Consider the following 6,207-nt stretch of genomic DNA (forward strand, 5'->3'; position numbering starts at 1 on the left):
CAGACTCGCCGAGTCCATATCCTGGACTCGCCGAGTCCAAACGAATCCCGCGTCCAGAATCGCGACCCTACTCGGCGAGTCTGAGCTCCAACTCGCCGAGTCCCCTCTCAAAACACAAAATAATCAAATCAATAAAGATACCTGGAATTCTGGGCTGTTACATTAATACTATAAGAATAAGTTAAAATTAAAAGGATACATAATGTAACTTAATAGAAAAATGTTTTTGAAAATTAAAATTCAATCTAAAGAAATTTAGGAATAATTAAAGTGTTTAAGATAATATAGAATAATTTATTATATAGATATTATCGTAGATGGATATATAATTTTAATACTGGATATATAATTTTAATACAGGGTATTTTTGATAAAGTTTGATAGAAGATATATAGTCGTTATTTGTTAAAAGATGCAAGGAAGAAAAAAAATTGTACGTTTTAATTATAGTTGTTGGTGACTATCTTGACTAGGTAAGGAGAATGTTACAAGTACCATCCTATGGATAAAATGACTATCTATTTAAAATATGTAATACGAAAAAAGGTACTATGAAAATGGAAGATGGTCCATAAGTTGTCTAAATTATATTGAAATCCTTTAATATATATCCAACAGAGTTAACTAAAAAAAAGGTTACATTTTTTTTACATCGAACCTATGATCCATTACTTAACTCTTTTAACAATGCACAAAGAAATGCTCCGAAAAAAAAGATATGACTTATAAAATAATGGACTAAACTTGGGTCACGATGAAATTCACGTTTGCAACTCATATTTCCATATATCTTCCTTTGAAGAATATATCATATTTCAAGGGACTGAAAAGCGAATAAAAGAGAAATAAAAGGGTAGTATCGTACATTGTAAGATTGGTGGGGCTTCTTATTGCAACAATTCACTGGAAGGCTCAGACACGGTGATACCCTCAGATCTCGTATTACCATTCAAAATCACGTCACCATTTCCATCAAATCAAAGAAAGCATCGATCGATTAGGGTTTCCCCGCTCAAGAAATCAACTCGTTGCCTCGCTATTTCCATCCTCGTTCACCACTCGCCGACTTTCCACTACCCCACCGGTCACGCCATTGTCATTCCTTCCACCGATTCGTGAATCACAAAGGCTTTTGCTTTACAGTTTGAGTAAGAATTGTAAGCAATGGAGGTCGTTGCGCCTATTGTTGATTACGGGAAGGCTCGCAGCAATATCTTGCTTTTTAACCGCTGGACCTACGATGACGTTCAGGTTATCTTCTTAACCGATTAATCCAAATTCACCGATATCAGTAGATGTTTGTTTGTGTAATGTGTTTCAGTATCTGCGCTTCCTGTTAATTTCTTCAATGATTGTATGAAATTAAGCTCAATGTATTGTGATTCTAGCTCATGAACATCAATCTTGATCTGGTTGATTTAGAATAATATGCGAATTCTGTAAACAGGTTCCTGATCTTTCTAGACTGCTACTGCATCAAAGCATCCAATCTACATGCCTCACACAACTGGAAGGTACCAAGCAAGGAGGTTCAGGAAGGCTCAATGCCCAATTATGTAGCGATTAACCAACTCTCTCATGATGCATGGGAGAAACAATGATAAAAAGCTCGTGGTTGTTCGCATATTCAAACACGCAATGGAAATCATCCATCTGTTAACCGATGCTAATCCTATTCAAATCATCGTAGATGCTGTCATCAACAGGTACACAATCAATCAACTTCTACAGTTTCACTCTACTTCTTTTCAACCATCCTTACATTTCCAGTAGTATCTTGGTCTGTGATGAAGCAATGGATAATTTTTCATCTCTGATTACTCAAAAAACTCATGTTGATATGAGTAATAGCAGAGCTAGATTGGAGATACTCCTTAATTTCGTTAATATGGATATTAGTTACTACTAACACATACTTCGTTTTGGAATATGCAATTAGTGTTTTTACTTATTAGCTTTCCTGATTTAATGCAACCTGACATTTGACATTTCTTACAGATTATGGATTTGGAGTAGTCAATTCAAAGGTGAAGATAATCCATGTGACCGGAGTAAGTGACATGGATCCTTAGTTCCTTACAAATGGTCTAAATCAAAATGGAGATGCGTAATGGTACTTCACATGTCAACCTCATAACTAGTTTTATTATTTTATACTTTAATTCATTAAATTTCAAACCCATTTCAACAGGTGAGGTGGGATGAAGATGTTGGTAACAACAATCATGAATGAATCCCTTCATGAGTGGGATGAAGATGTTGGTAACAGCAATCAAGAAGGAATCTCTCAATGAGAGATTGATCTTTTGGGTGTATCTGTCCCACTTTTAAGCATTCATCCTTCTCTAAGATTCAAAAACTCTGGTCCTCTGCAACTGACACAGGTCCTCTGCAACATTAAAACCAATATTAAAATTAGTGTAAACTGTTTTAATCATATTTATTATACTATTTGAAGAAGTAGGTTTTTGCAACTGACACAGGTCCTCTGCAACATTCAAGTCTTTACAAAAGTGATGCCTTCTCTTTTTGCTCCAAATTTTGAAGACCTCTTTATAAACACTTCATATGCATATCAAGTCAAATCTCTAAAACTTGAGATCCCTTCTTTCATTGCTACAGATGAATCAATCTCGGTTATCTTTCAAGAATTGCAGGTAGTTTTATTAATATATTTTAAAAAAAATTGGATTGAATATATTATTTATTAGCTTTAAAACCATTTATAGGATTATGTGAGAGATCCCGATAGGAGATTATGTTTCAATTACAGGTTTGGGATCCAAAACCATCGAGTTATGTTTGAATATTCTATAGTGCATTGGAAATCTCGATTCTCACACTCCATTTTTGCCTTAATAGTTTCATATCCGGCTCCATAATCCTTTATTTCTTCTTCTCCCTCTTAATTCTCAGCGCAGAAAAGAAAATAGTACTTGTTTGGTGGCACTGGGAACAGATGATGGTGAAGTCTTCATCATTAATGCCACTTCTGTAGAGTTAAAAGGGAAATCTTATAGACATCATCATAGATATGCTAGGAAAAATAATAAGATGATATATATGATCATAAATTTTCTGATTATTGATGGTTAAAATAACCAAATTTGGAGTAATACCTGAAGCTCAAAACTTTTCCATGTGCAGTAGAATTGCTGCTCTTTCTTTTGCAAACAAAGGGCGTAAACTTTGTGCTATAAGTACAGATGGAACAACATGCGAAATGAACTCTGAAACTGGCGAACTGTTAAAAGAAATGAAAATCTCAAATAAACTTATCTCTTCATCTGTATATATTTTTCTGGTGAGTCTTCCCAACACATGGTCCTTAAATTGTCTTAACCTTTTTCTTCTAACGTATGTTTTCTTGTAATGATAGATGATAAAATATTAGCTGCATCAAATACCAAGATCAGAGTTCTCACCTTAGATGTTGGAGAAAACTACTTAAGTTTTCCACAGATGCTGTATGTTCCTACCTTTTGTATGCACATTTTTAAAGTGATTACTGCAGTTCTGATGATTTTTTTTTACTTTTCTTTTAGGGTCCTGTGAATCATATGTTTATGTTGGATGATACAAACACCATAATTACATATGTATTTGGTGACAAGAATCTGCATGTGTGGAAAAATGGATAAAGTCAACAACCATTAGCTGAAGGAGACTATGCATCGAGTACAATTATTCCAGCTTGTAAAGTTGTGATTGACATATCAAATGCTTCAAAAGATTTGATTGATTAAGAAGTTTCGGCTTTTTATCGAAATCCCGATAATGCCCTTTACATGCTTCCATCAACCCCACAAGCAATGTTGGAGGCAATGGGTTGCTCTACTGGACCTGATGTTGTCATTGCTGCAAAAAGAATGCTGCCCTTCTGACGGCCCGAGCTGGTGCCCAAGACCCCTCTGCTATTCCTTCTATTTGTCGTGTTTCTGCTTCCCTTCAATATCCTGCAGGGCTGTGTGTGTGTGTTTGTGTGTGTTAGAGTGATGTGAAATTACTAAAATACCCTTGGTTAATTTTAGGGTTGGAAGGTTCCGATATCGGCTTAGCATGGTGTTGGAATCGATGGAATTCTGTTTGAAGTTGCGGGGTTCCAGAAGCTTGTGTTTTGGAGGACTTAGCCAAAGCTATCAATCTGGTGCATATCAGGAGGGATCTTGTGGAAAGTGGTCACGCGTTGCTAAACCATGCTTATCTCAATCTAAAAGAATACAAAAGGAATAAGGGTGGAACTAGAATCTGTGATTCCGACGGAATTGGAATATGTGATTCCATTCCAATGCCAAATAAACGGAGTTTAATTCTATCTGAAGGTGGAACCAGAATCAGTGATTCTGATGGAAACGGAATCTGTGATTATGTTGGAATCAGAATCTATGATTCCATTCCACTGCCAAATCAACGGAATTTTAATTATATGTAAAGGTGGAACCAGAATCAGCGATTACGACAGAATTGGAATCAGTGATTCCGACGGAACCAAAACCTTACAAAATTCAAATGAAAACCAAAATTGCAAGAGAACATTTTGGCATTATGGTTACGGTAATGGAATGTATTTTTGTATATGTATGATATCTTATTTTGCATTATTTGACATTAAATGTGTAATTTAGTTTGTTTAATATTTGGTACAAATTAAGAATATATATATATATATATATATATATATATATATAGAGAGAGAGAGAGAGAGAGAGAGAGAGAGAGAGAGAGAGAGAGAATGCCATGACATACATCAAACTATGTCAAAAATCATGTCGTATAGAATGTCATAAAAGTTTTTCATAATTGCAAGAATGTTACAAATTACGACATACAAAGCCAATCGTAAATGTATGTCGAAAACGTGTGTCGTGTATGTATGTCGTAATTGTGGGTCATAAAGGTCTGTTGTAAAATTTATGACAGGCCAAATGCTTGTCATTATCCTTTATTACATGGCTTTCAATGACAAACATTTATTTGTCATGTATAGGCATTTACAACAGACAATGTCTGACAAGGAAAGCCTTTTTTCTAGTAGTGAGTTTAGGTGATTATGACAAATTTTATTAGGGTTTTGGTCCCATTAAGCCTTTTAAAGGAGTAAGGTTGCCAACTTTACGTGTTAAGACATCTCATTAGAGTCATATCTAGGTTTGGAAGTCATTGTCTTAACCATTAAGAGTTTATTTTGGATTTTTGGACCCTGGAGGAGTACATTGTGTCTCACCCTCAAACCAGAACGGCGGAATCGTTCGAGGACGGATGACTTCATGTAGTATCGAAACAATTGAATACGTAGTAAAGAAAGCAATACAACAATCACATATATAATTTAAAAGTTTACATTGTTGAAAGGTACTTGTTTCAAAAGAAAATTACAATATGATGCTTAAAATGAAATTAAACTAACGCCGCAACGTCCCTTCTTCAAAAGTTGCAGTTTACCTGTATTACTGAATCCTTAAGAAATACAAGTGGTTTTGAAAGAGTAGGTCAGCATTTAAGCTGGTGAGTTCATAAGTATTTAGTCACAATGTTTATATGAAAAATAATGAAAAAGGGTTGTTCATGTTAAATGTTCCAAGAAAATCCCATATTTTCTACTATAGTAGATTGTAGTTTGATTGTTCCAAGACTGTGATTGCAATAGTGCTTTTCATGCCTAAAATAATAGTTTTATGTGTAAATCGCTAAAGCACTTGAAAAACCCCGTAAATCAATGTGTTTTTAATACTCCATGTGAGTTTTAGACCCATGCTATTTGACCAGGATGCCTATAACAACGTTCTTCAAGCGTTGGAAAGTTATGACGTTTGTCACCCCAGGCCTACCGGCGTAGTTGTAGCTAACAACTTAGGTGCGGGATTGTCAATCCCGTATAGATCTATACACATGTATCATGCTCCCCCTACAAGGGATTATGGTATATAATATAGGACTTAAAATGCATACTCGAAAGTACGTGAAATGTCTCACAAAAGTTAGTATAAAACAGATTTACGTATGAAAAATGTCCATTTATTCTGCTGTAAGAAAATATTTCTTTGATATAGTGTTTCTAGTGTGTAAATGTTCCTGGTTTTCTCATAAACTATACCTATTATAGTTTTTCAAAGTGTGTGTTTCGTTCGTATAGTAAACCCTAGTGAAATGCTCACTCATTATGTAAAGTATAACACGTAAAGTGACTTGACTGATCATATATACCTA

General features: G+C 34.9%; 1 long non-coding RNA gene across 1 annotated transcript; it reads left to right on the forward strand.

Moving 5' to 3' along the window:
• Positions 1-935: 935 nt before the first annotated feature.
• Positions 936-4,638, forward strand: LOC111912100 (uncharacterized). The gene is made up of 7 exons (XR_002857078.3): positions 936-1,251; positions 1,448-1,706; positions 1,999-2,113; positions 2,192-2,657; positions 3,148-3,304; positions 3,380-3,467; positions 3,546-4,638. It is a non-coding gene; the product is annotated as an uncharacterized LOC111912100 (long non-coding RNA).
• The last annotated feature ends 1,569 nt before the right edge of the window (positions 4,639-6,207 follow it).

Source organism: Lactuca sativa, chromosome 5, assembly GCF_002870075.4.
Source record: "Lactuca sativa cultivar Salinas chromosome 5, Lsat_Salinas_v11, whole genome shotgun sequence".
Lineage (NCBI taxonomy): Eukaryota > Viridiplantae > Streptophyta > Magnoliopsida > Asterales > Asteraceae > Lactuca > Lactuca sativa.